This window comes from Uranotaenia lowii, chromosome 3 (genome assembly GCF_029784155.1).
Source record: "Uranotaenia lowii strain MFRU-FL chromosome 3, ASM2978415v1, whole genome shotgun sequence".
Lineage (NCBI taxonomy): Eukaryota > Metazoa > Arthropoda > Insecta > Diptera > Culicidae > Uranotaenia > Uranotaenia lowii.
In genome coordinates this window covers 44,740,099-44,755,594 of record NC_073693.1, presented here as the reverse complement: position 1 = coordinate 44,755,594, position 15,496 = coordinate 44,740,099, and the positions used below count along the sequence as shown (strand labels likewise).

The window sequence follows — 15,496 nt, the reverse complement described above, 5'->3', positions numbered from 1 at the left end:
TTTGGAAGGTTAGTAAGCTCGTATGACAGTTCTTGAACTGAAATTTTAAAATCAGAATCGGTCTTCTTTTTTTAAAGATATAGACCAGTGGTTTTCAAAGTGGTCCCTACCGCCCCCTTGGGGGCGTTGAGTCCTTTAAGGGGCGGTGAGCTCAATTTTGAAATTTGGTGGCCGTTTGAAAGGCTCAGAGGGGCGGTGAGGTCATAATTCACATTTTCATAAATCACGAAACAACGTACATTTGAAATAACAACGAGTAACTTCGGTGCAAAAAAATGAAATTACGTTACAGATCTAAACATCAGATTTATGACTAAAATATTTATAATTTCACAGAGCTACAAGCAAAGATTTTTAATTAAATTTTCACAAATTTAGTATACGCTCTACATGTTGATCTAGTTTTGTAAGATTATTTTGGGTTGTACTAAAAAAGATTGAGAAAATCTCAAAAAACAGAGAAAACCTTTGAAAAAATCTGTGTTAAAAAGTGTCATCTGTGGTAAAGTGATAAATTATTTGGAAAAAATATGGAAGATTTTTTTTTTTTTTGGCAAGAGAATTTTTATTGAAGTTTTTAATTGCTAGTTTTTATTTCACAAGGTTCGAAAGCTGTCAGCTGTCATCATCAATCATCACCGCTATTGTTTCAATTGCGAATTGACTCAAAGCATGCGGAACCAAAACAATCTGCGCTAACCGCAGCACAGATATCTGGTCTCGAAGATGTCGCCAGATATTGTAGACAATCGATCAATTCTTTGAACGGTTGTTCGGTGATAACCTCACCATTCGTTCAGCTTCGTCCAGCGAACGTTTGTGTCAAGCGGTGTGCTTACGGGTTTACAATCAGCCATACCGAATCGTTGCAGAACCTTCTCGACGTATCTTGATTGCGAAATCTCGATGATGCTATTCGCGAGGTCTCGCTTGATGTTCATCCCGAAGAAAGTCTTGACTTCCAGGAGATCCTTCATCTGGAATAGCCTTCAAAGCTCGGTCTTGATCCAGATAACCTCTGAAACGTCTTTTCCGGCAATCAGGATGTCATCCACGTACAGGATGAGGGTGAGTCCTCGCTTACAAGATCGGTAAACGCAGCAGTCACTCTTCAACGGATAGAAACCAAGCTTTCTTATCTCGTCGTCGAATCTCTGGTTCCAAGCACGACCCGCTTGCTTCAAGCCGTACAGGCTTTTCTGTAATCGAACGACCTTCGATTTGCCGACGTCATCGTTTGGCAACTGCATGAAGATCACCTCTTCTAAATTTCCATTCAGGAATGCAGTTTTGACGTCCATTTGATGAATGACCATGTCGTATTCGTTTGCCAACGCCAAGACGGTCCGAACGCTCTCCATCTTGGGTACCGGCGCATAGGTTTCCCTGTAGTCCAATCCTGGTCTTTGGGAACATCCTTTCGCGACCAATCGAGCCTTGTAGCGACCATCGTCCTTCACGGTGAAAACCCACTTGGACAGGATGGGTTTCCTGTGATCCGGGGACAAGCTAACCGCTTCCCAAGTATTGTTCTCCTTCAGGGCTATCATCTCCTCGTCGATGGCGACTTTCCAGGAATCCCAATCGTCCCAGCGCTTCAGCTCAGTGATGTTCTGAGGTAGCTCCTCATCAACAACAGCGGCAACGTTAGCCACGTAGAGCTGTGTAGTCCCTCTTGTTCGCTGACTTCGTCTCAGGGCCGGTTCAGGGGTGACGGAATCTTGGTCATCATCGTCATCGTCCGGGAATTCCGCGCTGCTCTCGTAGTCGCTCTCGCCGTGATCATCTACAATCACACTGTTAACCACAGTGTGATCGGGATCAGCAGGCACATCGGCTAACCGCTCAGATGTGATTTCTGTTGTTGGCACATCAGCTGACCGCTCGAATGTGTTTTCATGTGCATGAGCATCGTCTAGCTGCTCGGATGTGGGCTGTTGTTCTGGCTCATATACATCGGCTAACCGCTCAAATTTGATGGCCTCTGGTGGGATCTCAACATTCTTGAAGATGACCAGCTGTTCATGGACAACATCGTCTCGATTAGGCTCCAACAACAAATCAAGGCAGTACTCGTTGTTCAGGAGTTTTCCTCGGGCGTAAACCTCCCCTGAAAACGCAAACTGTACTTGCTTTCCGAGAAAAGTAACTCTTTTCTCGTTCTCGGTGCACTTTCTGACCGAAAGTAAGTGTTCTGGGACATCTCGCTGGCTGGTCTCGGTACTGGTGGTCCTTTGGCTGCTGGCTGGCTCTCTCTGGTGGTCCTCTGGCTCGTCTCTGGGTAAGTTTGTCCCTCTGCGCTGGCTGCTGCAGAACTTGCTAACCGCAAGTCAAATATACTTGAGAGCACCCCTCTCACTAACTCTTTGTTCGTTAATCCCGACGTATCTGGGCCCATAACCTGTTGAAAACGCAGGTTTCAGTGGTGGAATAGAGTTATCTTTTTTCAGTTTCGTCAGTGAGGTCATTAGAATACAACCATATTAATTAGCGATAGCTAATTGTCATTTTCCACTTCTTATATTCCCTAACCGGGAAAGTACTCATTTCTTAATGAGTACTTGGATATTCTTACCCAGAATATCTGGCAACACGGTTGTGTTACCACGAACTCAATTTGAGTTGTTTGGCTTCACAGTGTGATGATGTAAACATTTGTACTGTGCTTACCATCATCAGCTGTCATCATCAATCATCACCGCTATTGTTTCAATTGCGAATTGACTCAAAGCATGCGGAACCAAAACAAAATGTTTTGGTTTCGCCGACGGAGCGGCATCGAAAACCGTAAGTATCAACAACTATTTTTTACGTTATTTCACCGGCTTGACAGCAACTAATTTGTACTCAATAATGAAAATTAATGTTATAGAATAAAACAAAATTTAAGATGTATGATTTGTTATCAAAACAAACTACTCAAACAGTTGATGTATTTGTCCAGGAAACTTTACATTGAATAAAGTGTGTACTGGAGGCTTGAAGCAATATGCGGCCCATGGAACCAAAAGGGTATAAGCGCAAAAAACTCATTTCGAAAAAACACGCTTGTAACTTGTTATGTTTGGTCATTTCAATATATTCGAAAATTAGCATTTTTCCTTCGAACGAAATACCTAGTATCTATGTTAATAAAATTGAAAAAAAATCTTAAAAATTACGAAATATAGTTTGAAATACGAAGACTCGTTTGACATTCTTAAACCGAAATCGATCATTTAAACACTTATACGAATTGTGATATACGGGAGGGGGGGAGGTATGCTCATCGTTACGTAACGATTTTTTCCTCAAAAATTTCAGTTTAATCGCAGCTATTTTGATGTCATGCAATTTTTTCAGAATGATAAGCACACCAAAATCAGCTTAAAATTTGTAAGCTTTAACATGATTAAACTGGTTTGTAACCTTCCCTTTTTAATGATTCTGAGATAGACTCCTTAAACTATGTATTGGATATCCAAGAAATAATCGCTAGAAAACTAATTATGTACATTTACCCCCAAGAACTCAATTCAACCTTAAGACGGAAATTTTACTATTTTTTCTCAATTAATTAAAAAAAATGCAATTTTGGTTATTCCGACGAATATTACTTAGAGGAGTATATTTTGCATAATTGTTTAATTTATTTTGCTCCTTAAACAAAATAAATAAAACAAGGTAGATCATCAGTTAACAAGCACAAAACAACTAGTAATAAGACAATCATTTTATTTTATCAAAGAGCACTAAGAAGCGATTTGGATAGTTATTATTCCGTTTCGAAGAGCGTTAAAAATTTAAAAGTTTTATATAAAAATCTTTTCTTACCATCGAAAATCATTATTCAAAAACATGAAAAGATGGAGAGGGGGGGGGGCCTTAATTATCAGCGTTACGTAATTTCCATAGGGGGGTACGTCGAAGCGAGACCATTTGTGACTTACGGGGGGAGGGGGTCAAAAAGTGCATTTTTTGCGTTACGTAATTTATGGATGCCGCCTAAAGCTAATGGTTTTTTAACGATTATCATTTTTTATTTAAAGATTTTCTAAAAAAAATTCCAGGGGGGCATTGAGCTTCCAAAGGTTTTTGGAAAAGGGGGCGGTGAGTGAAAGAAGTTTGGAAACCACTGATATAGACCGACTTAGCCGATTTAGGTCCTACATAGTGACGCGATAATCCTTAGATTTTCAAAATACGAAAAATACTAAATATTTTCAAAAGTAGCTAATTTTCGAAGTTTTCATAGATTTGTATTTTCTCATATCTTCTAACACCTAGACTAGATTTTGAGCATATAAACCCAAGATTTTGGAATAAATTTATATTCATCAGAAAGGCACTTTCATTTCGGTTCAAATTAAGTTATTACATTAGCGATGCCATGCTACACAAAAAAATGGCAAATTGTGTCAAATAAAGTCAACTTTACACTTTACAAATTTTTCTTCTGTGACTGGAAAAAAATTACGGTTCATTCATTGAAAAGCACGGACTTTACACCACATCAATAAAATCTGAATCTTTAACATAATTGAAATTGAAATCCACAAACGTTACATGAAATGGAATGCGATTTTCTGTTGTAAATTTACATAATCGAGAAAAAATGTATATTTTGCTGCATCTGAATTACACCAATATTACATGACACAGAACACGATTACCTGATGTAAAATTATGTCATTTATGATGCTTCTTTTTGTTTACATAATACGTGATGTAATTGTGTGGATGGATTAAACCGCCACTTGATAGTTCGTCACGAGCGTGCACGTCGGCCAGTCAGCCAGTCAGCGAGTACGACCCGAGCGAGCAAGTCGAGTGAAACAGCGCGTAGTTCCCCCGGTTTAGGTTGGTCCTGTGCTTTGCCGCGCCGGTACTGTTACCGATCGCCGGACCGGTCTGCACATTTGGCGACCGTGGCAGGTGTTTTCTCTCGGATCTGTATGATTCGGTTTATGAGAAATAAAATCGAACCGAAAACGAAAATAAAACCGGGTTGAAGGTTCACGTGAAAATTATTTACATCAAACGAGGTTAAAATAAAACAGGTGAACAATTACCCATTGAAAAAACACTAAGTGAGTAGTTGAAATATACATTATGTGTAAAAGCTGATGTTGCGATAAGTAGTAGCTTTCGATGGTTTTTGATTGCCATTCCGGAAAAAGTGAATATGAAAAAGTGATGTATGTGATGAATAAGCAATTTTACGAATACGTTAACTGTAATTGTAGAAAAATTTTTTAAATTGACAAGTTTTTGAAGTCCGTTTAAGGGACAACTGAAATTAAATATTGAGCGAGTCGTGAGGACAGCTTGAGCATGTTGTTCGCAATTTCAAGCGAGTTGAGAGGACAGCTTGAAATTTAAAAGGCGTGTTGAGAGGACAGCCTGAACATGTAAACGCGGATTTCAAGCGAGTTGAGAGGACAGCTTGAAATTGAATGGCGAGTTGAGAGGACAGCCTGAGCGTTTTGATTACAGTTTCAAGCGAGTTGAGAGGACAGCTTGAAATTGAAAAGGCGAGTTGAGAGGACAGCCTGAACATGTAAACGCGAATTTCAAGCGAGTTGAGAGGACAGCTTGAAATTGATAGGCGAGTTGAGAGGACAGCCTGAGCGTTTTGATTACAGTTTCAAGCGAGTTGAGAGGACAGCTTGAAATTGAAAAGGCGAGTTGAGAGGACAGCCTAAGCTTGTTGATCACAATTTCAAGCGAGTTGAGAGGACAGCTTGATATTGGATGGCGAGTTGAGAGGATCGCCAGTGCATATTGACGCAAGAAACAAGCGAGTTGAGAGGACAGCTTGAAATTCGATGGCGAGTTGAGAGGACAGCCTAAGCGTTTCGATCACAATTTCAAGCGAGTTGAGAGGACAGCTTGATATTGGATGGCGAGTTGAGAGGACCGCCAGTGCATATTGACGCGACTTTCAAACGAGTTGAGATGACAGCCTGCGCACTATTGTGAATCCAAGCGAGAAAAGAGGACAATGCGAATTTCAAGCGAGTTGAAGAAATTATCTGAACGTATAGATAACAATCTTAGAGAGTTAAGAGAACGGCTTGGAATTGCGAGACGAGAACAGCCTTAATCCTTATCAAATTGGAAACCAAATAGGTTGGAAGAACAGTTTGTGATGATAACGAATTATGATGTTCGAGGGAACAAGCTGAATAAAATGGTTAAATATAGAAGTTGAGATAACAAGATGAAATTAGAAAGCAAGTCGAGAAGATAGCTTTGGTATTTTAAACAATTAGTGATCAAGTTGAATAAGGGGACAGCTTGAGATACGAGAGAACAATGAAGCGAGTCAAGAGGTCAGCTAGAATAAATTCTTTTAAACTCCAAGTGCGTTGGGAGGACAGCTTGGAAAAAAGTTATATGTTAGAAAAGTGTTAAAAGAATACCTGGACAGCATGTTGCGAGAACACGATTGGTTTATAAGGAAAATTTATGATCCTCCGGATTGTGAGGACAGCTTAAGATGAGAGGGAACTGTGAACGTTTCGAAGGACAGCTTGGATTTATTATAATTAACTCCGGATGGAGTTTCAAAATGAAAAAGCGTTTCGATAGCATAGCCATAGAATAAGGAGCTCACGGAATTTAAGCAAGCGTTTTATTAGAACAGTGTAAGATAAGAATAGATTCCAAGGTGAACTCAACTAGCAATTATACAGTAAGTAAGATGAACACTGAACTGAAATAAACTAGAAAGAAAATCCAAACAGATGATTTTCTGGGCCAAATAATTCATGTATGACAGTAAGAAACAGTCCTCTATGCGTGCGCGCTTGACTTATTTGAGAGGTAAGATTGAGATAAGAATGCGTCGAGAATAAAATTGATCCCAATAAGTTTTAATTAAATAATAAGTTAAAATTAATTTAGTTAGTTAAAATTAAAATGGGTGTTGTTAGCAGCAAAAATCCTGAGCTGTGAGATGATAATATTTTGTTTCTTTCGTAGAGATTATTGAATGTGAATCTTTCAAATATTTAGAATGTCCCTCCACAGCATTTGCAAGAGTTTTGCATTTTGTTAAAGCAATACCTGACTTTTAAATGAACATTCTTCATTTTAAAATTCGGTCAAAAAAGCAATGAAAAATATGAGATATTGATTTACTCAATTGAACTCTGAGCTGTGTACCCGCATAAATGAGGATTGTAATCAAACGATTTTACAAATAGTCAAACGACGATTTGATGAAGCGTAGAAAGACGTTTAGCAAACGATTATTGAAATCGTAAAAAACATTCCTGGAATCGTGAATTCCAAATTGATTGTATTTTGAATATGTCGTAGGTTATGTAATTGTTAAAAACTGTTAAAACAGATGTATGGGGGAACTTTTCAACAAACTGTAACTTTAATGTTAAAAAACTGCTTCTGGGAAACATATTAAGATACCCAAACTTTTCTCGTTACAGTTATTCTCGAAGCGCATTCCAAAATAGACTCTAACAGTAGCGGTTCTATAACAATTTTACCTTACTTGATACCGACTTTATTTGAACGATTTTAGAAATCGTTCTTGGATAGAGCACGCACACATGTAAAAAAAGCTTTTAGATTTAAGGAATTTTCGGATTTCATACTTTTATTTAAAAAACACTTTTAATAGATTTTAAAAAGATTCTGGGCACAATGTTCATATTTTATTATTCTGTTTGATTAACTTACTTTATTTGAAATTTCTTCCATGCAATTAGCGATGATTTGATTGCGGCTAGCAGCCAAAACCTAGAAAAATAAGAGAAATAAAAATGCAAATTTAATTTTGCAGGTCTGTCCGATGAACATTGTTTTCACAATTATTGCAATTAAACACATAAAACTATTATATCAATAAAACTCATAACTTACCTGTAACTTCCTAACAGTCCGGGTCTTCTACGACATCCGTGGTATGGGAAATAACCCTGATCCTTGGAGGTTGTTTTGCTGCCTTGTTGAGCTGAAACAGCTTTTGCTGAGAAAACAAAAACAATATGATTATTAAAACATCCCGTTTGGTATGTTTCAATGCCCAGTTTTAAAGTTAAGCAACTTTAGTTTAAGCTGTGAAAAAAGATAAGAAAGAAAGAATTATTTTACCTTTTTTTCGAATATTCGATGTATTCGTCGCTCTTTGTTATCCGATTTATTTCCTCCTGGGGCGACGTATCCGATGGCAACTTCTGTTGAACCAGAGGCGGTCGCCAAAGTAGATGCAGCAAAGAATGCAGGTGCATCGTGTAGAGGTTCTGGAACGAAATCCTGGAACGATTCCAGACCGGACCTTCCCGACGCGTCAAAAACTTCGGCCGCGACGAAAAATTTCTTCTTCTTTTTCTCATATTAGATAAACAAATCAAAGTGCTGCCAGATGTACTGATTTTTGGAATACGAAAAATGTTTTTCTCCAAATTGAGATTTTTTTTTGAAAAATGAGTGGTATATAAACCGATGTGTTGAACTGTGTGAGGAAAGATTCTTAAGAAAAACTTGACATACACTGCATAAACTTAATGCTGCACGTCATCGAGTTAACATTTATAATTTAATGGGGGTTTTTTGTATGGATGCTGCAGAATCGTTAATGGTTTGTCCACATATTATTTCAATACATAATATTTCAGTCAAGTGTGTAAATTGTTGATTCCTATAAATATATGAACTGATATCAAAAACATATTTTCATAAATGTGTTGTATGTTTTATTTTCAAAACCATCTGGCATCAATGACTCGCGCCTTGACCATTTTGTTATGTAAATGTGACATAAGAAATGGATGGTATGAGAAACAGTTCGAGATCATTTTTACGTATTGAAGTAAATCGTTCATACCGTTCCTTCACCGTTTCTGAAACCATCACTTTTCCACATGAACGTTCATGTTCCGTTCTTATCGTTGTCGAGGTAAAGTTTTACATAATAGCTACGTCAACACACACGATCACTATTTCTAGAGCAGTGTAGGTATCGTTTTGACTATTTGAGATACAGTTTTTCAGTATGCGGGTATGCGTTGAATTAAAACATCGATCAATAGATTATGTTAACCGTGTATCGTCAACAAAAACATTTAAACAGAAGACAAACAAACAAAACGCTAGATTACACGCTCATTTTCATTTAACCATTTTCGAATGAAAAATAACCATTTTTTAGTTTTTTCTGCAGAACTTCTAATATGGTTATTTTTCATAAATATTTCATGTTACAATTTTAACCATATTCCAACTTTTCGATCATTAACCAAAAAATGAATGAAAATTTAACCTCAATCGAAAAAAAAACATTTTATAATGGCAAAGTTGCGCGCGTTGTTTGGAAGCTTTTTTATTCAATATCGGATGGATTTCACTGGAAAAAACTGGGTTAAAAGTATTTCATTTCGCTGGCTGGCAGGCAATATGTGGATCGTCAGCAGTTCCGCTTGTAACGGAAGTAAACTCCGCGGTAAGTCAGAAAAAAAAACTGGCATTGCTTATGCCATATCAGGATGGCAAATCAGGATAACTTCCGGACGAGCAGCTGGATACCGAAATGCGAAAATTCGACGTGCTAGATTTGTTTGCCGCAACCCTGATGCCACCCTTCTAAATTTCAACTGAATGTCGGCAGAAGAGAACCATCTAAATAGGACTACCACTCCGGATACTTTCAAGGTTTTGATGCCTTGCGGAAAAGGATGAATTCTCATTCCGACAATTCCATCGAATCGGAAGTAGAATATCTCCTCTAGCTTTAACTGCATGCCTTAAAGACCGCAACAAAATCATGTGTCCCTGCCAAGAAGACTCCGAGGGCAATCAAACAAGTACTCCCGTTGGGAACGAAAATTGGTATCATATTTTCAGACATACCTATGTATTTATGATTTTCTTTTAAAATGTTTCATTTAATTTTAGGACGTCGAAATTCTAGTGTTAGCACAATTGTCATCAAAAGCATAACAGACCACCACTTCCAGCGCAGCTGTTAGCGTTTCCTGTTCTGGCTTCGCTGCCGGTCAGCGATACAATCCTCATCTTTTTCCTACTCCTACCAAAATTTTCAAATGTTTCGATCTATTGCGACTATCATGTTTATCAAAAATCTCTAAAAATTTAACCTCAGGAACAGTAAATGTACCTTATGACAAGATGAACATGTTTTGGTACCCCGTACGCTACTTCCAGGAGCCGAATCATCAACTACAAGCTACTTCCTCTTGCGCCACGTTCACCGATGATGGCTTCACCTCCTGTACCAGCTACCGGTGCTAACAATCATCCGGCCCAAATAAATTTGAAATCACCTAAAAAGAACGTCCTCCAGTCAGCCAATCCGTTTGAAGGCTTCCATTTGTCTAGGCCCAACAGCAAGCTTCAGGGAACAGTTTGTAGTGAGCCTATTCTACAACAGCCACAAAATCCATGTACCGTCCCAGAAGGACTTTGATTTCTGTCGTCAAAAAGCTATTTAGAATAAAAATATGCTAAATACTATCATTAATCTTTTCTTTGATTTTGCGATTGAACGAAAAATGACGATTTTTGTCGAAAATTTTAAAACAAACCTCATGAATCAAAAAAAGCAGCTCATTTGAATTTCGGTTGAAAAATAACCATTTTTCAACTTCTCCTCCAAAATTCCATTCGGTTGAAAAATAACCATATTTGAACTTCTCCCCTAGAAGTCATTTTATGACTTCTCATGGAGAACTCATAAAATGACATTTCCCGGGAAAAGGTCAAAAATGGTTATTTTTGAAACTTAAATGGTTTAATAATTTCTAGCGTGTACTAGGCTTAAAACCATTACGATCCAACTTGCCTGTGTAGTGTGATTTTTTTTTTACTTCGTTCAAAACATGGTAATTTTTCTTGTGCTTGGGGATACTTTTTCTGATCGAATAATATTAGGGATGACGTTCAGATTATACTGTGGATTTACACAATTTTATGCAACGTGTTTTTACACAATTTTATGGAGAGTACCATTCAATGATTAGCATTTATTCAAGAAAGTTAATAGATAAATTAATGAGCAGTTTTATTAAATTTTCTCTATGTCTCCGTTTTCCCTATATTCTTGCACAGTTCACGAAATAATTGTCGCTAAAATTCCAAATATTCGCATCGCTAACTAGTCGGTGATTAAACAGGGGAAAATATTTAAAATCATTTCGTTCTACAAAGGTCGGGGAAAGGTGTAATTGAAATATGAAAGCACCGGCAGCCCATGTATCCAGTTCTGTTTAGTTGTTTATTTTACATCAGCTCATTGGTAAGTTTCATGGTTCAGTCAAGTTAACGTTTTCTAAAACAAAAGCGAGCTGGTTTGAAGTACTGAACTCACATCGTGCGTGACAATCATTGTTTCTTTTATGGGAAACGCACAATTTATATGCAAAGGCGTTTCTCTGCGTTCAAAAATTTTATTCTTGAAAATTTACTTAAAAGAAACGAACTTGAAATATTTTTCATTAATTTTATTTGGAATAGGAGGAGGATGTGTGGATGGATTAAACCGCCACTTGATAGTTCGTCACGAGCGTGCACGTCGGCCAGTCAGCCAGTCAGCGAGTACGACCCGAGCGAGCAAGTCGAGTGAAACAGCGCGTAGTTCCCCCGGTTTAGGTTGGTCCTGTGCTTTGCCGCGCCGGTACTGTTACCGATCGCCGGACCGGTCTGCACAGTAATTTTACAGATTTTTTTGCGTAGTGTGACCACTGTTTTAATTTTTTTTGGTCATAATCTTTCAAAAAATTCATAAAAATATTTCTTGTACGCAACTTTATAGCTTCTAACTTCAGCTTCCTTACACAAGTAGAAAAATCCACGCAATTTTACATGTAAATGCTACTGTTATTAGCAGTATTTATGAATACTGCTCGTTACATGTAAAGCTCTGGTCAAAATGATTTTCAATGTTCAATGAAGATATACATTTTCAGCCCGATTTCACGATACTTTCAAGCAAGAAGTGTTCCAAAATCAAAATATTACACAAGTAGGGGAAAAGTTCATATAACGCCCCATGTGGCTAATACGCGCCACTCTTGTTTTGAAGAATCTGACACGTTTTAAGCCAGCAAAATATTACAAATTTGTTTTAAATGCTTTGATTGGTCATGGCAAGTATGAATTTTTCCTTAAAATGCCCCTGTGTCGTGATAATTTCACAATTTAGGTTTTTCTTCATTTCGATCTAAATTTTAAAACACTTTTAATAAGGTGTCACCAAGCAGAGAAAAACGAATAAGACAATATTTTCTGATACATCGATAGAGGAGAATCTAAATTATGATTTTATGCTTAAAAATCATGCTGAACTCGCTAAGGTATGTTTTTCATGGGTATGTTCTATCACGGCCCATGCGCTCTTTATAACGCGCCAATCGTAGTAGGCTGAAAATAGCAATAATTTTTCAAAAAGGCCAACTTCCATTGAAAATGAACAAACAGTTCAAAACCATATTTTGAGCGTTAATTCAGCCCAAAAAATCTATTTTTCTTTTTTTGTTAAATTTCTATTAGTTCATTTTGATTTTCTTTTCAGTAAAAGTGTCTATATGTATTGGTGTGTTTTCGGTCTTCGGCTGCTCTCGGGTGTGTTCGGCTGCTAGGCGCGTTTTGAATACACAGCGGCGCGTATTCGCAACACAGTTTCGTTCTGTGGCTTTGAATATGGTTTTTAAAAATCATGTTTTTGAAGAAACTATAGCAATTTGAGTAATGAAAAATCATAGGAATTTGTAGAAAACACTTTTCTTCAACGATTACACCCAGTTTTAACACAATTTGTACGTGGAATACACAGAAAATCAGCGATTCGCTTAGGTGGCGCATAATAGGGCATGTTCCCCTATTTTCAGGGGAAAACCCCATTTGATACACTTGACCAGAGATACCAATCACAGTGGTCCAGAAATGAAATTTAGCAGGAAATAATTATTTGCTCTCTCACCTTAGATTTAATACATTCAGTGTCCCAGACAAAGTTATACAACTTAACAAGGCGCTACTTTTGAATGAAACAATTTTAGGGCGGTTCATAAAACTCCTAAACTCCTGTAGATTTTAACATGTTTTTTCAAACAAAACAAAGTTTGATTTTTTTGGTTTGCTCCATTTGAAGTTATGGCTCATACAAAACGGCTATTTTTGAACACAACATTCATGATAACTGCGAATCCAAAACAGATATTTGATATCTATTTGCTAAAAAAAGATGCGCATCATAATTTGTTAAATACTTGCAGAACACATGATTTTGATAAGTTTATATCCAACAAAGTTATTAGAAAAAAAACTTGTTTTTATAGGACCACCCTAACTTGTACAGGAAAAATCATCATAAAATCTAAACGGTAATAGACAGACATTCAAAGTCTTCTACATAGTAGCATCAATTATGTTGTTCTACATAATTGCTGAACATAATACATCACTATCTCATTACAGTCAAAAATCATTTTCGTATCTAAGGAGTTTTATGAACCACCCTAAAATTGTTTCATTCAAAAGTAGCGCCTCGTTGAGTTGTATAACTTTGTCTTGGACACCAAATCACGATGTCTCTGATGGAACGATTTTATTTATCAAAAATAAGCATTGCTAATTTTTGAACCATTCGAAAGCTGGGACTTTCTCCTTTCATTTGAGCCCAATTTTGAAATAATCCACCGGGGGGTCTAGAACATTTTAGTTTTTTGAAGATTTTTCAACCGTTAAAAAGGTTTTTTCAAAGACAAAATCATTCTAATCAATGTGAAAACGCTCGCCTTCTTTTAAGCGTAAATCCATGTCACATGATTTAAAGGAAATTTTCTTTGCTACAATTTTGTAGAAGACATCAAAGTGCTACAAGTTGAGAGAAAAGAGTTGGATGTCACAAACGGAGTGATTATTGCTTCATTTGAAAAATCTAATAAAACTTCTCACCACTGATTGTACTAAGACCAGAAAAAGTATTCTACGAGCTTAGTTATTGATTATAGAGTGTATAAATGTTCAAAACGATTTATTTGCATTTTAAAAATCAATCTTTTACATAAAATTGATCAGGATTATCTGAAGTAATGAGCATTTTTTGGGTTTTATTATTCCGGAACAAATATCAAATTCTTTGTTTTGTCACTCCAATTTTTTTCGAAAATCCCGAAGTGGGGAATAAATAAAGTTAAAGATATTTTAAACAACATTTTGATACATTCTTCGAAAATTCAAAGTTGAAAGAGCGAAAGCCAAACTGTAGAAAATGGGAATCGCCTGTCGTTTGGAATTCTTTTTCAAATATCTGATTTTAATTTTCTCGATTGTTTGATTTTGTGCAACGTAGATTGTATACAAGTTTGTTGCAAGCCAGCTTTGGTTCATTTTCTTCCAATGTATTGAAAATTTGAATTAATTTTCAATATATTGGAAATGGACCCCCTCCTCGTGATGTTTCAGCTCCAAATGACAAAAGATAGATTTCAAATTTGTTCCGGCTATATAAAAAAAAGATGGCACTTGCTTGACTTGAAATTTTGTTACTCATTTCATACTTTGGGCAATGTTACATTTTGAATAAGTGCTTTATCTGGGCAAATATATGTAGAAAAATTATTTTAAGCATTTCAAGCCACTACTTTAATACTATTCATGACACGATTTTATATTTTGTTTTCATAGAAGTAAGAAAATATCTTTCCAAAGGAAAGTCAAAAATGCAGAAATCCACCAACAAATGTTTGCAGTGTTCCATACTATCGGATAAATACCCATGTTTTTTTGTTATCTGGGAAATTTGAAAATAAATCATCAATTTGTACAAATGCTAAATTTTCAGAAAACGAAATAAAAAAATCTAATGACTTCAGATCTGACAACTAAAAGTGAATTGAGAAAATATTTCCAGATAATAGTATTACATCAAATCAATCTCTTAAAATTGTTGAAAACAAAGTTGATGTGGAGATTTTGTAATCTTCTTTTTCTTTTTTTGTAAAAAAAATCAATGAAAGACATTAGGTTCAGTTCGTGTGCTTTTGGGAAAAATGAACAGTCTTAAATTTTTGCTTGAAAACTTGAATTCGACCACATTTTTATATACACGAGTGCCTCCAAAAACACTAATTTATGCAATCAAACATAAACTTAAACTCGAACTCACGACCATCGGCTTAGGAAGCAACTGAAATGCCAACTGAGCTATATCACAAGCCGATCAAAATTTCATCATAATATCACAAATTTGACATAATTTATAAGAAAAATGACAAAACTGACAAATTTGACCACACTGAAAACATAACTGATTTGACAAAACCAACAAAATTTTCAAAATTGATGAAACTGGAAAATAAACAAATTAGAAAAAATTGAGTTTTGTCGCTATAATGATTTTTGTAATTTTTTTTCATTTTTGATTTTTTTATAATTGTTGTGTTTTTGAATTTTTTTGTAAATTTTGTAATTTTCTTCATTTTTGTCATTTTTTGTCATTTTTGTCATTTTTGTCTTTTTTGTCATTTTTCGT

The 15,496-nt window shown here is 36.3% G+C and overlaps 1 long non-coding RNA gene across 1 annotated transcript; it reads right to left on the bottom strand.

Annotated features, from left to right (window-relative positions):
• Window positions 1–7,636: 7,636 nt before the first annotated feature.
• Window positions 7,637–8,228, bottom strand: LOC129751893 (uncharacterized). Its single transcript, XR_008738819.1, has 3 exons — window positions 8,098–8,228; window positions 7,867–7,972; window positions 7,637–7,743 (listed from the first exon to the last, which is right to left on the bottom strand). It is a non-coding gene; the product is annotated as an uncharacterized LOC129751893 (long non-coding RNA).
• Between the last annotated feature and the right edge of the window lie 7,268 nt (window positions 8,229–15,496).